Genomic DNA, 25324 nt, shown 5'->3' with positions numbered 1-25324 from the left:
ACAGAAACGGTGTATATACACCAATAATATTATATTATTATTATTTTTGAGACGGAGTCTCATTGTCGCCTATGGTTGAGTGCAGTACACTGGATTCTCAGCTCACTGTAAGCCCGCCTCCTGCCCACGCCATTCTTCCTGCCTCAGCCTCCAGCAGTTGACTACAGGGCGCCCACACCCTCACCCGCTAGTTTTTGTATTTTTAGTAGAGACGTGTCTCACTGTATTAGCCAGGGATGGTTCTATCTCCTGACCCTAGGGATCCACCTGCCCCAGCCTCCCAAAGTGCTGGGATTACAGGCTTTATCACCAGCCTGACACCACCAAGGAATATTATTCAGCAATGAAAAGGTAATGCAGTTTGATACATCTTGTAATGTGGATACACTAGGAAGACATTATGCCAAGTGAAAAAGCCAGACACAAAAGGGCACACATTATGTCACTGCCCTATGTGAGGTGCCTAGAATAGGCAAATTCATAGAGACAGAAAGTAGAATAGAGGTTACCAGAAGCTGTGGGGGGACAATGGGAGGTTATGGTTTAATCAGTACAAGGTTTAAGTTTGGGATGATTTTTTAAAAAGTTCTGAAGATGGGGGCACAACACTGTGAATGTACTTAATGTTGTTTAACTGTATACTTAAAAATTGTTAAAATGAACAATTTGTGTTATGCCTATTTCACCACAACATAAAAAAAGTAAATGAAATCGCTCTGCTTTGCAATTTATAAAATGCTTTTGCAAAAATATGTTAAAACTTTTCTAAATACAGTAATTTCTGAAAACTTAATTTATTCATTATCTTTTGCATCTGGGATTTGGGAGAGTATAAACCTGAGTGAATTAGAGAAGTTTGGGCAGGAAACAGCGTGAATCATCACACTGCAGCCTCCAGACTTCAAAAAAATTTCTACAACCAGCCCTTAATTTATGATGAGGAAGAAGCAACTTATGCACCACTCTTTCCCCCACTCCCCTGGCCATTAAAAGTCGGGGGTAGGGGGCGCGGGAGGGTAGGAAGAGTGTCATAAGAAGAGAAAAGAGCGCGTGCGCGCGAGAGAGAAAGGGTAGGGAAGGAGGAAGGAAGGAGAAAGAAATAGAAAAGATAGAAAGGAAAGAAAAGAAAAAGAAAGAATGAGAAAGAACGTACTCATCAGCAGCTTTGTCAAGGCACAGTGTCCTCGGAGAGCTATTACCTGGAGTATAAGATCAATCCCACCAGCTTCTTAGCCATGTTTATTGTTCTTTGAACATCTCTTATTGTTAACATGGGCCTGATAATGAAGTAGAATGTCCAGAAGGTGAGAGTGGAAGCTTTCCCATGGTTCTAAAGCAGCCTACTCGGGAATGTGAATCAAAGGAAAATCAATTCATTGCTCCACTCATGGCAGAAAATTATATTGTCCTTTTGGGTGCAGGGAGTCGAAGGTCCTGGATGGTGGCAATGCATCCATGTGTCTTCATAACTAACACTGAACCTAATTTTGAGAGCTCCCTCAGCAGATCATTGGCAGAAATCATCAAAATACCTTTAGGCCCTAGCCAGTCACTCTTGAGAGGAACTGAATGACTCGTTTTAATTTAAGACCACCAAGGTACCATTACTTGCACATATTCATATTCTTCAGGATGTGTGGAGCACACAATCTGTGAAGTCATGAACTGAGTTTGAATCTCTGCTCCACTACTTTCTACCTGTGTAAACTTGAGTGGTAGCTTAATGCCTCTGAGCTTTAATCTCTGTATATTATTTGTATTATATGGATGATAGCAACTCATCAAATGAAGTAATGGATGTAAAGTCTCACTGAAATTACAAAATGTTTTCTAAAGAAGAGTTGTTCTTACTAGAGGTTTTTAAGAGGCAGTAAGTTCAACCCCAAATGATCAATTACTTTTACTTCCCTTTTAACAATTAAAAACAATATAATAGTAACTGGTATTTTAAAACAGCATAGTAGTAACTGGTATTTTAAAATCTTACCCTTTTTAACCCTCTGTACATGCAGAATTTCCTTGACTGTTTCACTGGAGAACAAAATTAGATGAATAATATATAGTCATCTGTTTTTTGTAACCACTTTTAGAAGGTCTTCGCTTCATAATTGCCCTCAAATCTTTTTATTTCCTCCTTTTGGTTTTCTTGCACAAGGCAGATAAAAATTTTAAAGTTTGATAAATTGGCCATTGTGTAACCTTCATTGATTTTATTTCCGTGTTCATGTATGGCTCTTTTTCTTTTACTTCTGGTACATGACAACGCTGGAAGCTTACTGGGCTAGTTTTTGAAGTGGGCCTCGAGTGCAAATTTTGTGGGCTGCTATTTTTGTCAAAGATGCCACTAAGAAGAAAGAAAATAGTCCGTAAGTGTGGCTGATTTGTGGAGGACAAGGAAATCTACCCACAATGGCTCTCTTTCCTTATGTCCATTTTTTTCTACTCTAGAATACTCATTAGGCCCTATGATCTAGTACCTAGTTCTTATGTGTCATTTTAAAATTATAAATTATGAACATAATGTGCCCATCCAAAAGTACCTTTTATAGGCTTTGTACTCCATTTTAAAAGAGAAATAGCACTCTTATATTTTAGTGCTGCTTGCCCTATGGATCCTGAACTATTTCTCTATTCCCAGGGTTTACTTTGACTTTAATCTGTATGTTCTAGTTTATCTTATTTTGTCTTATCTTGATCTTCATTCCTTGGGTTCTTTTTTTCATTTTTAATTACACAAAGAAGACCTCAAACAACTGTAACAACAACAAAAAACCTGAAGGAAATGTTGTTTATACTTTTATCTGAGTATTTTCAATGCTTTGCTTCATATCTGCCTCAACATCCTTTTTAACAGAAACAGAGTAATATGAGTTGGAATTTCTCAGTATACAAAACCTGCGATAAATAAATAAACATATTCTTTATTTATCCTACCAAGATGACGTGATAGCTACTGAACATCTCACTTTTTGTTTTTTACTATAGATGATGTTGGTACTTGCCTTTTTTCAGCAGTCTCCATCCAATAAGCTTTAATTCCTAATTGTTTTACAAGTATGAAGTGAAGGAAAGTTCATTCACAACATGCATCAGTGGATATTGATAAATATTTCATTATGTGCATGTATTAATAAAATGTCTTTCAATGTTAATCTTTTTATATTTACTAGACTTTCTTGACAAAGTTGCAAAAGATATTTTAAGTATATTCAGTAATATATATGCAATATGTTTTTAGAAAATTCGGAAATTATGACATCCTAATCAATCATGCTTTATTTTTACTTATTTTTTTAATAAGTAGATTCAAAGCAGATAGTTTCTAGTACAGCCTTATGATTCAAAGCTCAAAACATATAAGAAGATATATGGTGAAAAGATTCACTCTCCTCTATATTCCTCAGCCAGCCAGTTTCTACTTCATACACAAAATGAAAAACACTTTTACTGGTTTCTTAGAATTCTTCCAGATGTTTTTTATGCAAATAGAAGCATCTATAAATTTATATTCATAATTTTCTGTTTTTAAAACAAATATAGCATATGCACACTGTTCTGCACTTTGCTGCTTTCACTGAAAATATATCTTGGAGATCTCTGCATGTTGGCATAACAGGTGCCTGTCACTATACCTACTGATTTTTTGTTGTTGTAATACTCTATTATTCTTTATTTAGAAATATTTGAGTTGTTTCCAGTCTTTATGAAGTTTTGAGCTATTTCAAATAGTGTGTTATTATTAAATTGCTATAATGAATATATTATGTACATGGGAAGACATATCTGTAAGATAAATCACAGTTGTAGAATTCTGGGTCAAATGGTATATGCATGTATAATGTTGATAAATACTGCCAAATTGCCTTCTTTAAAGGTTATATCAGATCATATTCCCACATGAAATGTGTGACAGTAAGTTTCCCCACAGCCTGAAAAGCATGTGTGTTGATCAACTTGCAAGTTTTTGCTAGTCTGAGAAGTGAAAAAGATTATAATTCATGTGGCTTTAATTTGCATTTCTTATGAGTGAAGTTTAACATCTTTTCTTTCATGAGCCAGTAGTATTTCTTTTTCTGTGAATTTCTGTTAATATCAGAAGCCCATTTCATAATGTTTTTTGGTTATGTGCTAAAATCAAGAATAAGTAAATATCCCAGATTTGGAATATCTTAAAAACTGACCTCTAATCAAAGGCCAGACTCTTGGAATATGTCCACTGTGGGTAGTAAAGTGGGATATGCAGACCATCCCTGGAACTTCCACTTTCTTTGGAAAATGGTTCTAATTAATATTGAGAGAAATAAAGAGATAATGTGATGAAGCATTCATATTGCTAAATTAATTCATGTGGTGATTCAAGTTTGCTGATATCATTAGCTTCGATTAAACATCATTCTTGTAAAAACAATTAAGAACTAAAGCCTATTAGATGGATAATGTCACTAAAGAAGACTAATAAGACCACCACTGCAGTGACTTACAAGCATCTTTTTTTTTTTTTTTTTTTTTTTTTTTTTTGGCTGTGTGGAGGAAACAGGCAGACCTGAGATGGATTCTTTCTGGATAATTAAAGCAAAGTTGTCTCGTGGCCTCAATACAGAGGTTATTTTCTGAAATGGAAAGGGACTTGCGGCTATACCTCTCTTCACCTCCCCCAGCTACACACGTGCAGACACACACACACATACAGACACACACACACACACACACACACACGCCTGTTGCTTATCAAGTCGTTCCCTAACTCTTGGGGGAACAACCTTTGTTTCCTTTCTCCTGTGCCTTCCCTCTCAGGAACAGATAGACCTTTCAGAGCATGCATCTGCACGCCCGAGGCCCTGTGATTTATTCTAGTAGATGGGTATTTTGATTTGGTTTCCATTCACATCTGGAAGATGCATGTCAGGATTTGGCTGTGGTCACAGCAGGTGGTCCTTGTTCTGGGTTAAGCCACAGTCACTGTGAATCTCAAACAGCCCCTTGGTTTTCCCTGAGGAACAGAGAGGCAGTGCTCAGAGAAGATGAAGGAGGTCCCATCAGTTATCAGTTGGTTTTGCTTAGGTTGGTTTTAAAGTTCTGAGATTGGGAAAGTTCTGTCCCTCCCTCACCTTTTGCATACTTAGTTTTTGTTGGCTTTTTGAGGCTAAGATCTTCCCATCCTCCACCAACCTCTCCCCACACTGCTTGCTTGCAGCTGGATGGAGGTAAAAAACAAAAACAAACAGATACAGAAGGCCTGTCATGAGTACTGAGGACCACTTGACCAGGTCTCTTCTTCAAAAGCCTCAAACTTAGACTGTTGCCATTATTTGCATGCACATGTCACAGAGACTCACAGAGGTATGAGGAGTAGGTGTTCCTCTTAAATCGTACAATGTGTTCCTGCAGTAGATCACAGAGGCTCTAGTGCACTAAGAATAAGCAGTTTTAAAACAGCCTATAATTACAAAATACTGTTTTGGGGGTTAACATGTTAATTTGTTAAATACATATATTTTAGATATTTTGTGATTTTGGTAACACCATTTCAGTATTTTTTTATTTAAAAAAAAGAATACCAAGAATCCCACAAATTTATTGTGGCCCAGGCCTCTCTTGATTTTCAGGAATGCCCTAGGTACTCAAGGGGGCTGCATTATATACATCATTATGTCACTTAGTTAAAGCCACCCAAATAATAAGACACAGCTATACAGATTCTCTGGAAGTGATATTTAGGGGTGTTTATGAAGAGAAACTGTAAGCATCAGTTAAAATTTTCCTGATTATATTTTTAAGAGATATGTATCATTTAATTGTCCACAAAAAGGCCTTCTATGTTTGAATGCAGGTATAGTGGTTAATTCAAAGTTTGCCATTTAAGGCCGGATGCAGTGGCTCATGCCTGTAATCCCAGCACGTTGAGAGGCTGAGGCAGGTGGATCACCTGAGGTCAGGAATTCGAAACCAGCCTGGCCAACATGGTGAAACCCTGTCTCTACCCAAAATACAAAAGTTAGCTAGGCGTGATGGTGGATACCTGTAATCCCAGGTACTCGGGAGACTGAGGCAGGGGAATTGCTTGAACCCAGGAGGTGGAGGTTGCGGTGAACCAAGATCACACCACTGCACACTTCAGTCTGGGTGACAAGAGTGAAACTCCGTCTCAAAAATTAAAAATAAAATTAGTTTTAAAGTTTGCCATTTTTTAGGAACACCAGTGAATTCATTTAATATAGATGAAATTTATGATTCAAAGTCCTATTTTTACTTGCTATGTAGAGTGGATATACACTTTGGTGCTGAAATGGAGTTACTCTGTGCTGTATAATCAGTGAGTTCTAACAGTCACCCAGGTGTAATATACGATAAGGAGCAGCCAGCTCTACTTGAAGCTGCAGTGGGGATCTGGTCAGCCTGACTCCACCTCTTTCTTGCTTTGTGAACTGCTAGCGGCTCCCCTCCTGTGAGCATCAGAGCATTATAAAAAAGGGGGTTACACTATTAACTTCTAAGACCCTTCCCAGTGCTTGAACTCTATGACCAGAAACATGATTTTATTATTTTAAATTACTATAAAGGATCTTACTTGTCATGTTTGGCTTATTTTATAGGATTTCTGTACATCATTATATGTGTATGCAGGTTAGGAATGCATTCAAAATATTCAGCCAATATTTACTGAATATCAACTCTGTGCAAGACACATAGACAATATACAAGACTCCTGCTCTCGAGGAGTTTATACTCTAGTAAGGAAGACAGACATTAAACAGATAAATACATAGACATTTCAGATAGTTCTAAGTGTTGAGAAGAAAGTAAGTTAATGGATAGAGAGGAACTTGGGAGAAGAGAAGCAGCTTGGAAAAGGATGATCAAAGGTTAAGAGATAACATTTAAGTAAGATTAGAATAATTGAGAAGAGGCTGGTCATGCCAAGGCCTAAGGGAATAATATTCCAGGCAGAAGGAATAGCAAGGTTTAGTCAAAGTTCTAAGGTGAGAATGAGTTTGACACGTTAAAGGAGTGGGAGGAAGGCCGGTGTAGCTGCAAGGCAGTGAATGAAGAGGAGAAAGATACAAGACGAGGTCAAGATGATGGGTTGGGGCCAGATTACAGGCAGCCTTGTAGACCATGGTCAGGTGTCTGGATATTATTCTAAGTATAATGGGAAGCCCCTGGGGAACTTTAAACTGGGAAGTACTGTGATTTTTTTTTTTTTAGTTTTTAAAAGATAACTTCAGCAGTCATGCACACATAGTAGATAGACAAGTTTCAGGGGTTGTCTCAAATGGTGCAGGCAAGAGGTGATGGTGGCATCAACCAGGGTGGTAACAGTATAGGTGGTGAGAAGGAATGGATCTACGATACGTTCTAAGGAAGAGCCTACGGAACTTACATATGGGCTTAGGGCAGAATGTAAGGGCAAGAGAGGATCCAGATGTTTTTGGCGTGATTATCTGATGAGATGAGGATGCCATAGTGTGGGGGAGGGCTGTTAGGGAATCAATAGTTCTGTTTGGGACACGTTAAGATTAAAATACCTTTTAGATGTTCAAGCAGAGATGCCAGATAAACAGCTGTATGTCCTGAGTCTGGAGTTCATTGGGGAGGTCATGGCTGCAGATACAAACACGAGAGCACTTAGCATTTAAAGGCATGGAAATAGATGTGATAGAAAGGAAAGAAGGGACATGGATAAAAGAAGGGGGCTGAATTCTAGGGCATATCCTTATTTATAGGTCTGAAAAAGGAAGAGGAGAAGGGGAAGGAGGCACCAACAGAGGTTGAGAAGATGTGGTCAGTGAGGCAGGTGGGAAGCCAGAACCACATGGTGTATTCAAAGTCAGGTGGAAGATTGCTGTAATGCTGCTGAAATGTCAAGAATGAAAAGATCCGTGAATGCTTTAAAATAGCATTAATGCTGATGTGTCTTCAAACATGATTTCTAAGAGTACCTTCTCACCAGAAGTAGATGCTACCTAATACTGTGTTTTAAGTGTTTTAAACTCCAGGATGCAAAAGCATTTTATTTCATCCTTGCACAGAAGAAACCTAAGTCCAATAAAAAGTGACTGCACCCTAATAGTGATTCAGAGAAAGAGAACAAATTGGTGTGCCCTGGGCAGCTCTCCAAGTAGAACTCTCTTCCTAGCTGGCAGATGATTTATAATACCCAAGAGTACTCATCTTTTGCCATATTTCATTTTTTAAATAAAATTTTAAAGAAAGAAATTGGAAAGTTCTTTTTTTTCATCGTTGTTGCCAAACTGGATAATGATACTACCCTGTCCTTTGTCATCATTTATTATGTAGAGCAAGGAGACCAGTGCATACTCATTATGTAAAGATTGTAGATGCCTTGTTTTTCAATTGTTTCTCATTTTATTTAATTAAAATTCTGAACTGAACTGTAACATACAGGAAACTTTCTGTGCCTAGACAGAAAGTACATGTCAGAGTTGGGCTGCAGACAAAGTGACATCATTGGAGGTACTTAATGGAATAAATACAAGCCAGATTTGCGCAGTTAGTGGTAATTATGCATAAAGGATCAGGTGAGCAAATCTTCCCCCTGATTCTAACTTAAACCTTTACAAGGAGCATTAGTTCTAGGGCCACCAGGGCCCTATTAAAGTAGTAATTTAATAAATGATATCCTCATGCTATGAAAGAATTGGCATTTGCCCACCTGATGTGTCTGGTTTAGGGGACTAAGTTATGCCTCTGGGAGGATTTACCATATTATATTTTAAAGGTAAGTTTTATACTTAATAGGTTTCTTGTGTATTTAGGGGATTATTTAACTATGCTTTTAAGGAGCCATTTTTAGCCCTGCAGAACTCAGCTCTAATTAATTCAAATCATTGCATGTGAACAGCAGTGTTCTGATTCTCTGTTGTTTGGATTCTGTCTTTCCCCGATAATAAAATAGAAACATACGAAGAAGAAAATTCTTTTAAAAGTCTTCATTTGCATACGTTTTTTTCTACCAAACTTTATGTGATCATTTAATGTTTATCAGATTCCCTAGGGGTCCATGGAACCACACCAGGCCAAAGTGGCATGGCGAAGATCATATAGTAGTATGCTGCATAACAAGGTTTCTGTCAGCAGCAAGTTGTTTATATGATGGTGGCTCCATAAGATTATAATGTCATATTTGTACCTTTTCTATATTTAGACATTTGATAATTTTTTATTTTTGTTTTGTGCTTTGTTTGTTTTGAGACAGGGTCTTACTCTGTCACCGAGGCTGGAGGGCAGTGACAGTCACAGCTCACTGCAGCCTCAACCTCCCAGGCTCAAGCGAGCCTCCCACCACAGCTTCCCAAGTAACTGAGACTACAGGCACTTCAAAAACATTTTAAACTTGGGGTCCCCCTATGTTACCCAGGCTTGTCTGGAACTCCTGCGCTCAAGCATCTAGGCCTCCCAAAGTGCTGGAATTACACCCAGAACCACTGAACCCAGCCTAGATATGAGATATACAGATACTATTGTGTTACAGTTGCCTACAGTATTCAACACAGTCACACCCTGTACAGGTTTACAGCCTAGGAGCAATAGGCTCTACTATGTAGCCTAGGTGTGTAGTAGACTATACCATCTGGGATTATGTAAGTACACTCTGATGTTTGCACAAGGAAGAAATCACCTAATGATACACTTCTCAGAAAGTGTCTTCATCACTAAGCAACACATGGCTGTATTTATTCAGCCTATGCTATAGACCAAGGTCATTATATGCATTATATTAGTTAATTTCCACAAATTTGAAAAATAAATATTGGTATTACTATTTGAGAGATGAAAAAATTGAAACTTAGAGGATTTATGTAAGTTGCCCAAAATAAATGGAGAAACTAGGTTTTAAATATTTTATGATATAAAGCCTGTCTGCTTCCACTTGCCATGTTCTCTCTCTACAAAAAAAAAAAAAATCTCCCATTCTTATGTTCAAACTGTTTGCAGAAAGACTAGCTTGAGATAAGCCTGGAAACATTAGGCATTCCGTGAATGTTGTGTAATACATATATGCACTCTGTTGGTATAAACTGTAGAAGAAAAATAAAGAACTGCCTTCTCTCACATTTCCAACCAGCTTATCTTTGCTGATGGCAGAAAAAATAAATGTGGTAAATATATGCTTTCTTTATATTTATAAAATTTATAATAGGTTTACATGATTCACAGTCTAAATAAGAAGAGATCATTTAGTGGCTATACATCAATCTTTAATTTTTATAGATATTAGTCATAGAACAGCTATTTCTCAAATGTTTCTGAGGGCTTTCAGAATGAGAATTCAGCCTTTGCATGATATTTCATCTTTTTTTGATATTTCATCTTAATTATGCACAAGTATGAAATGCAAAAAGGAAATTCTAGGGTCAAAATAAAAAAGGTAAAGGCAATGGGAAAAGATGGTCTAATTATGCAAATTGCTTAAGGCTTTCTGGTCTTTCTCCACTAAATTTAACATCTTTTTTCAGTTAAGTCTGTAGATATTTAACAACGAAGGCAAAGCTTTCTATTTAGTCTAACAAAAAGAATTTTTTGACCTAGTAGATTTTTAGCTAATGTCTCTCATAATTGGAAAGAAAAAATGTCATTTGAAATCATCTCCTAGAGGGAAGATGCTGACAGGAGTGGCATCGGTGGTACTTACATATTTCAGTTTTATGATCTCTGTTTACATAAATATGATATTCAAGTAATGCACAAATGCTTTTACTTATTTTGAGCAATGCATCCCTAATTGTTAAAGAAGTAAACATCTAACCCTTATTGTACTCATGATAGCCATTATGTGTTATTTACTCTATCACGATAAATGTCAAATGTTTTGTTAAGCTTGTCTTAAGCAAAAGAGAAGCCAATAAAGGCTATAGTTATACAGTGGAGAAATGTGAAGGCAGGCTGGGCTTAAAATCCGTACCCAAATTACTCAGTAGATCTGCACACAAATGCATAACCTTTCTAAGCTACTTCTCTATGCAGTGGATGTATGAATAGTACACATTATAAATGGCATTCATTCCCACCTCTGCAATGTCTGTTGGGCTGAGCTTGAGTTATCACTTGTGACTACTGAGATAAACTAATTTTTCACATAGCTATTCTTCTGTTCTTTTACAAGCTGTGAACCTGGCATTGCATATGTTTCTTTTTTTTTTTTTTTTTTTTTTTTTTTTTTTTTGAGACGGAGTCTCGCTCAGTCGCCCAGGCTGGAATGCAGTGGCCGGATCTCAGCTCACTGCAAGCTCCGCCTCCTGGGTTTACACCATTCTCCTGCCTCAGCCTCCCGAGTAGCTGGGACTACAGGCGCCCGCCACCTCGTCTGGCTAGTTTTTTGTATTTTTTTTGGTAGAGACGGGGTTTCACCGTGTTAGCCAGGATAGGATCTCCTGACCTCGTGATCCGCCTGTCTTGGCCTCTGAAAGTGCTGGGATTACAGGCTTGAGCCACCGCGCCCGGCCTGCATATGTTTCATTTTTGTAGACTGTCTCTAAGCTGAATTACAATTTCTCTGAAAGCATCTCTGGATGTCATATGGCAATCTCAAATGTAGAAATCCAAAGTCTATGAATTATATAAAGGACAAATTTGGCATACATTTTCTGAAATTTCAAAGTCCCTAGAATAGTACAGAAGCTCTGTACTATCTTGGTTCTTACCATTGGCTCTAAGTTCCTGGTCATTCTACCACAGGGCTCCATAGGTCACTGAGATAGAGATGGTGGTTTCCGACTTTTGCCAATTGTATTTTGCCCTGCAGGATAGGAGACAAGGGGTGTCTTAGGACTGAGGAGTCCTTTTGGATCTACTGTTTATATGTATATTTGTTCTTGGCAGTGCTTATAAATAGATACATATGTAGATGTCTACATCTGTTAAATATATATGAATATATGTGTATGTGTGTATCTATGTATCTATATATGTATTTTTATATATACATATATATGGATGTGTGTATATATGTATATATTCCTTCCTGCTTTTCTCATAAGGCATTGGTATTCAACTGATATAGAAACTTTAAACAATATTAACATGGAAAAATTCTGACTGATTTGCCTATCAATATATTTCATAAAAATTCTCTGTTTCAAAATATACTGTGGTTCAGCTAAGGCCTTAGGAGTACACTTCTAAAACTTTGACTTTGTGATTTTCAAAATACCTTAAGGCAAAATACATGGCTGATGAGACTGAGTCAGAGAAAATTTCAGTTATCATAAATGAACCTCCTCTAAGGTATTATTGCTAGTAGAATGCAATATAGTTTTACATGGTTACTTTCATGATTGAAGTGTCCCAAAGCAGATTCAGTAACGAAATTGACAATGATGGAACGAATGGTTTCTTTTATTCTAGATGTTTGTAAATGTCAGTAACTCATTTACCTCAAAATTGGAAGAGTCCTGAGTATAATGCTACAAAATCAGTTCCAAATTAAACAATCACATTTTGTGGAATTGAATTGTATTTTCCTTGTTTATCCAAATTAACTATAAAAGCTGAATATTTGTTCAGGGAAGATTTATGGAAGGAAGTAGTGAAATTGATGAGGTAGACATAACCCAAGGAGAGTTAGACAAGCAAGTAATTTGTGAGGAAATTATATGTCTGAATAATATGTCTTAGAAGCAAATGAAGATAATTTGGTCATCTTTGGACTATTAAATCTAAGCATCTGGGTTTTATTTTTTATTTTCCATTGACAAATTGAATCATAATAGACCATTTAATGTCAATGAATTTCTCCATAAAAACTCAGGTATGATAGCCCATAGCTTAAATAAAAAACCAAAAATATATCAAGTATCTGCATCCTTATTGTGGTAGAAAGTTAGGTATAGGTTTTGGTTACATGAAGATTAGTTTGTAATGATCAGGTCCTAGTTTTCTCTCCTTTCCACTAATGATTGTGTGTTGTGCAAACCCCCTCTATTGAAGCAGTGCTGAGACATTGGGAAAGGATGGTCTTTTGTGTCAGCCAGACCTTAGTTAGAATCCTGTCTCTGATTTTTATTAGCTTTTGATAGCCTTAGACAGATTTGTAACTGAGATTCAGTTTTACTATCTGTAAAAATTGGGGTACTAATACCCATGATTGTAAAAGTAAATCCCCCACTCAAAGGAGTACACAGCGTAGCAATAAGCAGGTTGATGATTTTAAGGTAGTATGGTAAGTGCTGTTAAAAAAAAAAAAAAAAACCATACTGTGGGATTCCTACTGGTTCTTCTATCACTCAGCTTCCTTATCTATTACAAATAAAGGAACAGAGCCAGACTTCCTGAACTCAGACCACTCTGGGTGCTTTATTTACACTGTTTTGTTCAATCCTCACAGCAATCCTATGTGATCATTACTATTTCCATTTTATAGGTGATGAAACTGAACCCGTCCAAGGTCACATGGCTAGAAAGTGGTAGATGGTATGAACTATGCAGTACAGTAAAATTCTAGTGAATTGAAAATGGTGTTGGTGTTGTCCATACGAAAACTATGGGCTGGGCGTGGTGGCTTATGCCTGAAATCCCAGCACTTTGGGAGGGTGAGGCTGGCTGATCACTGAGGTCAGGAGTTTGAGACCAGCCTGGCCAACATGGTAAAACCCCATCTCTACTAAAAATACAAAAATTAGCCAGGCATGGTTTTGTGCACCTGTAGTCCCAGCTACTCAGGAGGCTGAGGCAGCAGAATCTCTTGAACCCCAGGAGGTGGAGTTGCAGTGAGCCGAGCCAAGATCACACCACTGCACTCCAGCCTGGGTGACAGAGTAAGACTCTGTCAAAAAAATTTTTTTTAAAACCACATCTCTCTGGTCTAACACTTTTGTGGGGTTTCGTGTGTATAATCACTGTCTCACTGTAAAACCAGAAAGTATCCAAACAACTACGGCTTTAAATAACAAACAGCACAGACTCCCTGGATTCTGACAGCCATGATAAATCCTACTTTAATCGTGCATTAAAAACACATATCATGTGTTTGATAAGCAGTCATCTGCTATTGCTTGACCCAGCAATGAATTAATAAAGCAAAATGTGTGATAATTCAAGGCATGTGTGTGAAATATGTTATTCCCAAGACTTCCAAATGTGATATCTGCCCCTGCCTCCCTCCCCACCTGCTGCCTACACTAGATAAGAAGGTGTTGGTTCTAAGACGCTATATAATGACAGTGGCCTGCTCTTAGGACTTGAGCTTAAATTTGGGAATTTTCAAAACTAAAGTCTACAAAAAAAGTGTGTTCTGAGATAGGTCCTGAAATGATCCAAGGCCAGGAGAGATGACAGTCTTGGAAATAATGGCTAGTGGGTTACTTACCTTGGTTTCAAAAGCTCCTCAGAAAATTCTGAAGTCTAGCAAAAAATTCTTGCCTGTCTGCCCAGTGACTCTGCTGCATGAGCCACTCCTGAGTCTGAGAACTGAGGTGGCAGCACATCTGCCCTGGAGCTTGGCTCTTTGTAGAGATGAGCCTGGAGAGCCAGAGGATAAGGAAAGGCAGACTCAGCGATCTCCTTGCCAGCTACACAAGTCATACCACCATTTTCTTCATTGTGTTGCTAGATATGGCCTGGTCCAAGATTTATTCCCCACTCTGGCTACATGAACACTCATAAAAGGTTTGAAATACTGTAAGCAGCAGGCCATGAACTTGTCTAGAATGCTAAAGGAGAAAAGAGAGTGTCCCAGTATTTATTCATTTTAAAATGATAAACCATTTATAGGAACCAGTTCATAAATGCTCTATCTGTAGAGAATGGTTGGCTCAGAGTGGGAGTTAGAGAGATAAATTCAGCCAGATTTCATCTTCTAAAATGCTTGGAGCTTCTTGGCTAAAATGCATTCATTCAAGTGATTTGTTTATGTGCTGGAAAGAATCTTGAATCTTGTATCATAAATTAAACCAAGAATTCATGATGAAGAAGTGATGTCTAAAAATTGGGTGAGGTGATATATTCTTTTCTAAACTGCAATTTCAGAAGATCTTCAAATGCAGCCCCAAGTCCCTATATCAGTGACATTTAGTCATGCAAGATATACACAGTAGTGGCTACTATGTGAAGGAGTGCCTTTATACACACACACACACACTCTCTCTCGCTCTCGCGCGCTCTCTCTCTCTCTCTCTCTCTCTCTCTCCAAGTAAGGATGTGAATCAAAATTTGATAAACAGTGTATCATGGTGGCTAACAGCAGACTCTCTAAAGATATGTACGTTAAAGCTTCATTTTTGCACGTTGCTTTCAGGGTAAAATTAGGCACATAATTTCATCTCTATAAGCCTCTGTATCCCCATACTTCAAATCATGTAATTGTTCCTGTGAAATTACATTGATGTGAGTACTGATAATGTATGTGAGGTACCAAGCAGAGTGCTGGGCAGGTAATATGCTACCCTGCCCTAGGCTTTAATATAATAGCAGCTCCATTTCAGATTTGCCATACAACCTATTTAGATGAAGACAAATTCTTTCTTGAAACCAGTACTCCTTTTGTAAAATGAAATTATCTGTTTTGTTATTTTACATTTTATTGAGTTATTGTGAGAAGAGATAAGATTATAGCTATAAAGGATTTAGACTCATGTTGGCATCTTATGAATGCTCTATAAGTATTAACTCTATTTATAAAGTTATTGGTATCATTTACATTAAAAAGGCTTCTGGTTGACTGAAGTATACTCAAACTGAACTCAGAATGAATAACAGATCTCTAAGAAATTATTTAGATTACTTATAGAGGAAACCAGTGGCACTGCTGTTTAATGAAAGAGGCATCTAAAAGTACATGATTATAATTAAACTCTCATTTTTCTTCATGTAACTTATACCCCTTACATACAACCCGGGACTTCAACATGAGGTTTACTTTTCCTGCCATCAGCTTTGCACTCTGATAAGTTCTGACTTAATGCATTTTCCCCATTCCCAGAGTCCCATCACCTATTTCACTGTTTTGAAAATTAATGAAAATTGATGCCTGGAAAAAATCTTGGTTTCCCTTGGCTTATTGGGAACATCCTTTGGACCATTGTTTCTAAGACCACTACACACTTAAGACATGAGAGAGGGAGTTGAGAATCACACAGTGATTTTTGCACATATAGGCAGTCACATGTAACCCTTGTTCCTTAAATCAGTGACCCTGGGAAGAATCATCTGTGCTCTTAGCTCCAAAATGTTACCCAAGGTTATAAATATATACTACACATTGTCCCCTTATTATTCCAGAATGCTAGATATAGAGGCATTTTCATTTTGTGTATTGGAAACTGAGCTAAACAGTGGTGATAATACTTTTATTTCCATTTTATGTAGAAATTTCTCAGCAGTGGTGACTATCTGATCACTTATTTAGATAATTTGCCTGCAGTTGACATGTATCAATTTATACTACACTTTATTAACAGAAAAGAAGAAGAAGGAAAGATCATAGTGAGCCACTGAAACAGGTTTTAAAGTTACCAAAGTTATAAAATTTTATCATGTCACTGATTGTCAGAGCAACAGGTGAGAGCATTAAAGGCTAATTTCTCAATAATCAAACCTACACGGGAACGCTCCACCCCACAGATATATGTGGCTCATTTTCCTAGACATTAGTGTTCATTCACACACTGGCACAAGATTTAGACCACTTCAAATGAAGTCATCCTGATTGCATTTTGCTGCTGCTTGTTTTCCCATCAGTCTTGACTTCATTCTAGCAGCTATCATACTGAAAATTTCTAAATATGGAAACCTTCGCAGTAATGTCACGTAAAAGAAGGACTCTTGGAGAACCCTGATTTGACAGAAAGCTCCCTCTTTTTCTCCGCAGTTTACATTAGAAATCCAAAAACATTCCAAACAAGGGGCAAAAAAAGAAGCAGTTTAAATAGTAAAGCGATATAATCATTTAAATGATTCAGTTTTGAAACTATGATCGTTCTTATTTGAGTGTTTAAAAATCACTTCCAGTCTTTTCCATGAGAACATTTTAAACATTTTGTTTCTTGAATTATGTAAGGAAAACCTATGTACTGTTTTACATTTTTCCCTAAATTTAGTCCAGTCCAAATTGTATATATATATGAAAGTGACTTAGAATTTCATATTTGTTAGTTAAAAAAATGGAGAAACCTTAATTACTCCAAATGTATTGTTTATTTCTATTAATCCTACCACTCAATTGCCATTACACGAAATCAAACACTGGTTCTTTGGCCCTCCAGGAATACTTGGATGTGGTCTAGCCAGTTTATACCTGTTAATGCATACTTTTTCCCTGAAGAATGGTGTGCTTTTTAAATAAGAATTTAAAATGTGGTTTTAAATAGCCAGTACTCATTACTGTGAGGTAATCCAAATTTTGCACCAAATTGTCATTCTAAAGTTAGTCATTTATTGAACCTATGAGAGACTGAAAATGTCAGCTGAGGTAGTTCAAATTTTGCACCAAATTGTCATTCTAAGGCTAAGCATTTATTGAACCTATGAGAGACTGAAAATGTCAGCTGGCATAATCTAATGGCTAAACCAAAGCTTTAAAGCACATAGCCCTCTCCACAAAGAGAAAATGTGAAAGATATAATGAATTTAAGATGTTAATGTTTTTAATTGGGATCTGATATGGTCATGAAAATGAACTTTATGGCATGGATTCCAGCCCTTGACAAATTTTGATTCTTCGGTGATGAGGCAGGTCTGTGACTGCCGTTAACAGACTGGTTCAGCTGTCCTTGCTGGAAACAATATTAGGATGAAGCATAGGAGTTATCATCTGTGATTCAGACACATTAGCAATAGGAATGCCAGAGGCAGAAAATGTGCAATTTCATGCTCATTAATTTCAGAGAGGATTTACAAATTAACCTGACTAAAGATATTACTTTCCCAAAAGGCCTGCAGGCATCACTGAGCCGCCCAGCTAGCACAGACCACTTCCACAAGGTTGTCCAGATGCTCCGGGGCCACCACAGTTCTGTTTGTCCCTGCGTGCAGATCAGAGGCCAGGTTCTGTGCTGGAGACCTTCCTGGTTGCAGGAGAACTGTGCAGATGTAAGGAAGCAAATGTGTATCTGAGGAGAAAGAATTTAAGGAGACAGTGTCATGGAAGATTCTTCCCTCATGTCCCTGCCGTGAGGCAGAACATAACTTTTTATTTTCATTTGACCTTTACTAGCTAGGGGATAGTAATTCAATACCATTTCCTCTCTCCACCTTCAAATGTAAATTGACTAATAGATTATTATTACAATCAGTCACTTGCTCCAGTGAATCTGACCTTAGATAGCTCTAGTTACTCCTATAATTCAGCCATTTCAGGATTTGTTGAGAGGTTTAAAATGGATCAAGGGAAGATTGAATTCACTCAAAACCATACCATTACAACAGTTTCCTTTACATTTGAAGAAACCAGTCCATGAGCAATTTGATGATTGCAGGCCAGGGGATACTCTTGGAGTTTGCTGATATGACTGGCATTCTGCCACCTACTTTGTAGGCTGCCCCTGATGCAACCAGGTGAGACATTGGAACAGGTATATCCTCACTACCCGTGCAGTTGCTGTTGGTCATATCAATTGGAGCAGGGCTTTCCAAACATTAACGTGCATACAAATCACCTGGAGATTTTATTAAATGCAGACTCTGATTCCATGGGTTGGGGTGGAGGCTGAGATTCCACATTTTTTAACAATTCCCAGGTATGCTCCTGCTGCTCATCCATGGTCCACATTTTGAGAAGCAAGAATTAGATAATAGAGCAGTAAGGGAGAGAAATGATCTTATAACACAGGCCTACGATAATGTGAGCTATATTGTTGCCATTCTTTTTAGCTGCAATATTTAATCCCTGAAATGGTTATCAGATTATGGTTAATTACAAGACATTCTATCACTGTGAAGAAACCAAAAAACCACTGTATATTTGTTCTTAAAATGAAATTGTGCTCTGTTTGGGTGTTTTGGGTTTTTTTTCCAAAGTTCAAAAGTAAAAGAAAGCCAGGTGTGGCAGTTCATGCCTGTAATCCAGCATTATGGAAGACTGAGGTGGGAGGATCACTTGATGCCAGGAGTTTGAGACCAGTCTGGGCAACATAGCAAAACCTAGCCTCTATAAAAAATAATTTAAAAAGTCAGGCTTGGTGGCATGCACCTGCAATCCCAGCTGCTCAGAGGCTGAGGTGGGAGGAGCACTTGAGCTCAGGAGTTTGAGGCTGCAGTGAGCCATGATGATACCACTGCATTCTAGGCAGGGTGACAGAGTGAGACCCTATCTCAAAAAAAAAAAAAAAAGGCAAAAGATCTGGTCCCTTTAGGAATATAGAGCACATCTGTGTCTGAATTATGACACTATAAGGAAACCTGCAGAGTCAAGGATAGACATTAATGCCATGCAGATGCAAAACAAATAACAAAAGGGAGGAGGGAAAGTAGATGGGGGAAATCATCTTTTCATAGGAAAGAGACTATCACAGGGCAGCACACTGCCTCTGCTTCTTGTCGTCAAGCTCAGATCATTCCCCAATCTTCTGGTGTAAACTTAGCTGTATAGACCCCTCTATTAGATTAGGGAAGGAAATGAAATTGATTCATTCTCGGTAAGTTGTAAGCAGCTCTCCATGTTAACAGCCTCCATATACCAAAGCTGTAGAGCCGAAGCCTGTGTAGGACTTGGCAGCCTTCTGACTCTAGGAGAGATCATGAGTGCACTTTTTGCTTGACCGTAGAAAAATAGGGTTATTTGAATCAGGAATTATGAACAATTTAATTTCTTTAAATTATGTGGGGCCCTGTGATTGTAGTTATGCATCATTTTAACAAGAAGAGAAAGATATAATTAAGCTCTGTTGTCAAAAAGCCTTAACAGTTATCCTTCAGGAAATCTTGCTTAAATTTCAAAGTGTGCCATCAAACCACCAGGGAAGCAAATGGGACTGGAAGGCTAGTGTCAATGGGAGAGAAGCAACCATGATACGTTCATGCTAACTGGGATAAAATGTTCACAGGACCCAATTACTGAAACGATTATGGCTCCCCACCACACAAAACTACCATGTTATCGGAAAGCCTAAAATGACTTGTTTCTTGATTTTTCTGATTGAAAAATTACGGATAAATTCCTAGTGGTGGATCTCCCTTTCTCATCCTGTGCTTCACCTCCATCTAACCTTAAGCCCATTCTCATTCTCCCCGTCGGGTAATCCAGTACCATGTTCTAGTCTCAAATGTAGGGAGTAGTGATTCTGCCATCACCACTCCACTGAAAGTGTCATTATCTTTTGTGTACTTTGAGTCTTAGTTTGCTCATAGTAGGTACTAAATTGTGTGACATTTAATTGAATTCAAGGGACAGATTGTTTCATCCACAGTGGATTTTATTTTGTTCATTCATGGAAACCAGGCTTTTATTTCAAGTTTGTAAGGACATGCATGAGCACTGTGGCATGCCCTGCCTGTCTCCTCGCTACTGGGAAATGGTCATAATGTTTAACTGCACCAAATGCCTTCTTTTTTCCTAATCAAGATGTTAAGGGGGTCTGCTGGCTTAGCAGGTGCCTCAGTTGTGCATAATTAGTTGCTAAGAATTGTTTAGCATACGCTGATTAGTCTCAGCCAAAGGAAATTAAATTTCCTTTCTTCAGCAAAGCTTTGAACACAGCTAGAGATTCCTGAAACCATATTCATATCGGGTTCCTCTGCATAGCCCAGAGAGAGAAATGAGACTCTCAGGAAATGGAGAAACAGGAACCAGCCTGGTGACACAAGGATGCTGTTTGATACCAAGCAAACGTTGGAGGATTTGAGAGCATGAGGGGACCTGAGTCCCTTCCTCACGATGTGACTCTCCCAGCTCCAGCACAGGCAGTTTGTGATGCATAGTGAAGCATTGCTCCTTAGGTGCCCGCTGGTGGCTTTCCAAGTTTATAAACACCAGCTTCATGTGATCAAAACAAATGATCTGTGTTTGCCCCTCCTGTGTTTGGCACATGAGGAAACTGGCCAAACTGGGGGGAATGAGAGGGACAGATGGTCTCCCTTTTTGTTCTTCTTCTGCTTTAAGTATATGCTTGACTAACGCTTTCGGTGCCTTTGTCACCATGTCAATTCTCCCTGTTAATGGAGGGCATTTTTCCCTAGCCTCATGAGATGTCACTCTAAAGGGACCCATGTTCTTTATTGTGACCAACAGGTAAGCCCCTGTGAAGGGCCATCATGTGTGACGGTGATTACCTAGCTGCTAAGATGTTGTTAGCGAAGGCTGGCAGTGTTGATACCCTGAGATGCCCTTAATGATTGCTTGAAGCATTCATTTCAGTGAGCAAGTAGCTCACTAACTGAATGTCTGCTTTCCCCTGTAGTGACTTTTAGTGAGAATCCCTGGTTAATATGATCATCCAAGTCTGGGCTGAGAGTCTGCTATGAAAATCATAATTCTTTTGTTTAAAGACATTATTTTAAAGGTTGATCAATCATTCTACAGTCTGAATGAAAATGAAAGGAAATATATGTTGATAACCGTTTTATAAAGGGTCAGATTTTTCACATTACGTCAATATTTAATAGCTACTGGATGATAATGTGACTTTAAAAGGAATAGGCTATCAACCTAGAAAAAGAAAAGCAGAAGTAGGAGGGAATATAGCTTATAACAAATGTTTGACTTTCTTCATGTTCTTTGTTTACAACAAATGCTCTTGTTTGAAAAAGTGAATATAATTAATTCACATATTCTATCAGCAAACATTTAGTGAAAGCCTACGATGTGCTAGGTACTATTCTGATTGATTTCTTTCCTTGTCATTTGACCTTTTTTTGTTTATTGATATATCTGGATTTAACTTGAAAGCCTATTTAGTATCTCTTCAATGAAACAAAGGAAAAGTATTAACATAAATCTTATAATTCAGGAACTCTTTTAAGGCTCATCCTGGGGAACAATGAGCTATATTGACGTTGCTTTTAAATTTTATCTTCAAAGAAATGAACTGAAAAGCATAAATTAGTTCGGTAGTACCATTTGTAACTGTTGTTTGCTCTAGGCAACAAATATGTGGAGGAGGGAAGAATGGGATGTATATATACACAAAAATAATTGGCTATGTGGCTCAGGCTCATTTTCAAAGGCTTCACTGTAGCAATTAACTTACACCATACAAGGTCTCTGCTGGTACAGTGTGCCCAATCACTCACTCCTGTGACACAGCAACATGTGGACCCAATGGCCTATGAAATCTTATCGTCTGTCTAAAAGGAAATGAAGAAAGAACATGGGACTAAGAATATAAGAAATTCTATCTAGACTCAATTTAGATGTGTGTCCTCCTGTAAATTTATCTTTCTGGGCCTCAGTTCTATTTACAATGAAAGAATGGTCTAGATTATCCCTTTACAACCTAGTAGCTGTGGCTCAAGCCTGTAATCCCCAGCATCTCTTTGGGGAGGGCCGAAGACGGGCGATCATGAGGTCAGGAGATCAGACCCATCCTGGCTAACCTAGTGGAACCGCCTTACTAAAAATACAAAAATTAGGCCACAGGTGGCGGGTTTCTCGGTAGTCCCAGCTACTGGGAGGGCTGAGGCAGGAGAAATGGCGTGAACCCGGGAGGGCGGAGCTTGCAGTGAGCTGAGATCCGCCACTGCACTCCAGCCCATGACGGGAAATGCAGACTCTGTCTCAAAAAAAAAAAAAAAAAAAAAATGGATTATCCCTATAAGTGTATTTGAAATTTAGGACAGGTCATAAAGCTGTACTGAGGGAGACACAAGAGAAGATAGAAGCCTCCGTAGTTCTCCATGACTTTATGCTCAAGGATTAGAAATGCACTCTGGACACTCTGGTCCTTTAATATCCTACTGTGGAGCCATCAGCCACAGATTCATTCAGTGTGTTTTATCCATTTCTATTTTCAAACAAGTTTAAATCTAGAGCTTTCAGTAAATCACGTCAAGAGAGCTGGTGTTCATTCTGTGATGGGCAGCTTTTTATAAAAGGCCATGGTGCCTCTAAGGTATTTAAAATAAAAAGACACTCTTCAGGAAAGTCTTCTAAAAACCAAGTTATATTGTGCCATGCTGCTCTGCTGCTATGCCCTGCTTAGCTCTGATGATCAATGTTGCCAAGCCTCTGCCTCCCTTCCATTAGGAATTATTGCTTTCACACTGATAGGCTTTGGCGTGATTGGCTTTGGCAATCAGGGTGAAAGCAATAATGCCGCTTAGACAACATTAGATAGCACTGAACTTTTTCATTCTGGTCCTTTAACCAATACAAGATTTCGCTTCTAGATAATTATTTACTTTCACCTGTGCTCAGTAAGGTCACTCTTGATATTGGGAGCAGTTGGGGGTGGTGATGGAGAGGCTGGCCAGGTGGTCATCTATAATTCAGTTTCAACCTTTTAAGGATGTGCTCAACTAGACTATCTCAGTTCTAAATCAAGGAAGTTGTTTTCAAATATAAATGAGAAAACCATTTTACCAGGGTTGACTACTTCTGAAATGCAAACTGGGTACATTTCTAAAGAAATAACTCCTTAAAATAGAGCATCAAGTGCAGATAACCCCAGAGTCTCCTGGGTAAATCTCTTATTGCCCTTTGTCAAAAGCCAACACTGGATTCAACTCAAGACTTTAATTGGCTGGAATCTTGACAAATAGAACACTGAGGAAAGCTTTTAGGCTTCCAAGATGCCGTACCTAAGCCTGGGTGTTGTGATTATTTCCTGGCTTAGTGCTCTATGCTCATAAATACACCGTTTCAAGGTTTTGGACAATGAAAGGAAATACATTTTTGAAGCAGTCTTATAAAGAATCCCCGGCTTTAATACATAGTACATTTGTTTTAAAAGGTACTAAATGAAGCATATTGCCTTCTTATTAACACTGTGAGAAAAACACTCAAATATTCAAGTGACAATGATGGAGCAAAGGGAGACTTTTATAGTGTGATGTTTACATTTTGTATTTTGTTTTGTGGGTTTTAATTATACTCAAAATGGTGTTTGCAAAGAGAAGAGTCGAAGACCTAAGATACCACTTCTAAAACAAAAATGGTGTTGATTGAATTGTTATCTGAAAGTTGGTAGTTTATCTTTATGGTTGGAAGAATATAAAAAATTGTGTGACAAATTAAATATAAACGTGAAACAGCATGACTTCTATTTTTTAAGTTAATTGCCACTTACAGCAGTGTTAATCTTTTCCTTTTGTCATTGCGTATAAAGACCTTGTTAGTTTTATGAAGAAATCATGAATCATTTCAAACCAGAAGTTCATCCTAGAGAGGAAATGAGTTCCTCAATTTTGAAACACAAGCCATTCAGTTGGGAGAATTAATGTTCTCAGATGATAAAGCCTTGTTCTGAATAAATCCTTGTTATGTGTAATAGTTTGTCATGTACAATATGGCTTCTTTAAATTCTTTAATAATTTCCTGCTATTATAAAATGGTTACAACAACAATAATACATCTTACAGTGTGGCCAGCAGTGACATTTAGGTTATCTAGCTGGACTGAATATGCTAGATAATTATTTTACATTCTATTTACTCAAGCCATGTACATCTTATTCTTGAAATTTTTAAGGTTGTTATTCACATTTCTTTTACTTTTTACAAATGCTCCCATCCCAATTAGGAAGAATTGTCCTTTATTTTAGCCTTAGTATTTGCCATCCTAGATCACTGCTCCTTTATTCCTAGTCAGGTAAAATCATTTTCAAAGTTAAAAAAAAAAAATCACCTTACTTAGAACTGGATGGACCCATTGTCTCCATGATCTTGTCACCTACTGTTTTAATCATTCACCTTCTTGCCTAACTCTCACAGATCCATTAAGCTTTAGACCTTCTGTCTTCTCAGTTGCTCTTTTAATAATTCTGCAAGTTATTTTCATCTCTTTCTAAAAGAGCACAAACCAGCTCATTGCAATATATGTCTTCTTTTGCCAAACCATCATTCCTTCCCTATTCTCAACCTAGCTCCTCTGGTCTTCCCTCCGAACATCTCTATCCCTCTGCTTTGCACTGGCTGCCAGTTCACACTCCCAGGAGGAACCTACTAACTCTGAGTGGCTTTATTTCCCTTGCAATACTAACTCTGTCATCTGCTTATCTGAAATATTGCCTTTCTTTTTACTTTCTTTGTTCTTCTACCTGATTATTCTTAGTGCCCATTGAGCCATTTTATTTCTTCTTTGTCTTTGTTACACCTATTCACTGGTACTTACTTATCAATGAATGTAGGTGACAAATAATTTGTATACTCTATTTGCATACTTCTTACCATTTCATAAACATCTTCATGAGCACTATAGCTTTTGATCCTGACAACC

General features: G+C 37.9%; 1 protein-coding gene across 11 annotated transcripts in view; it reads left to right on the top strand.

Annotated features, from left to right (window-relative positions):
- Positions 1-25324, top strand: part of GRIP1 (glutamate receptor interacting protein 1) — a 720325-nt gene that overhangs the window by 460845 nt on the left and 234156 nt on the right. The window lies entirely within an intron of this gene.

The sequence above is a fragment of the Papio anubis genome, chromosome 9 (assembly GCF_008728515.1).
Source record: "Papio anubis isolate 15944 chromosome 9, Panubis1.0, whole genome shotgun sequence".
NCBI lineage: Eukaryota > Metazoa > Chordata > Mammalia > Primates > Cercopithecidae > Papio > Papio anubis.
Note: the sequence above shows the minus strand (reverse complement) of the source record. Positions and strands in the feature narration are given on the sequence as shown.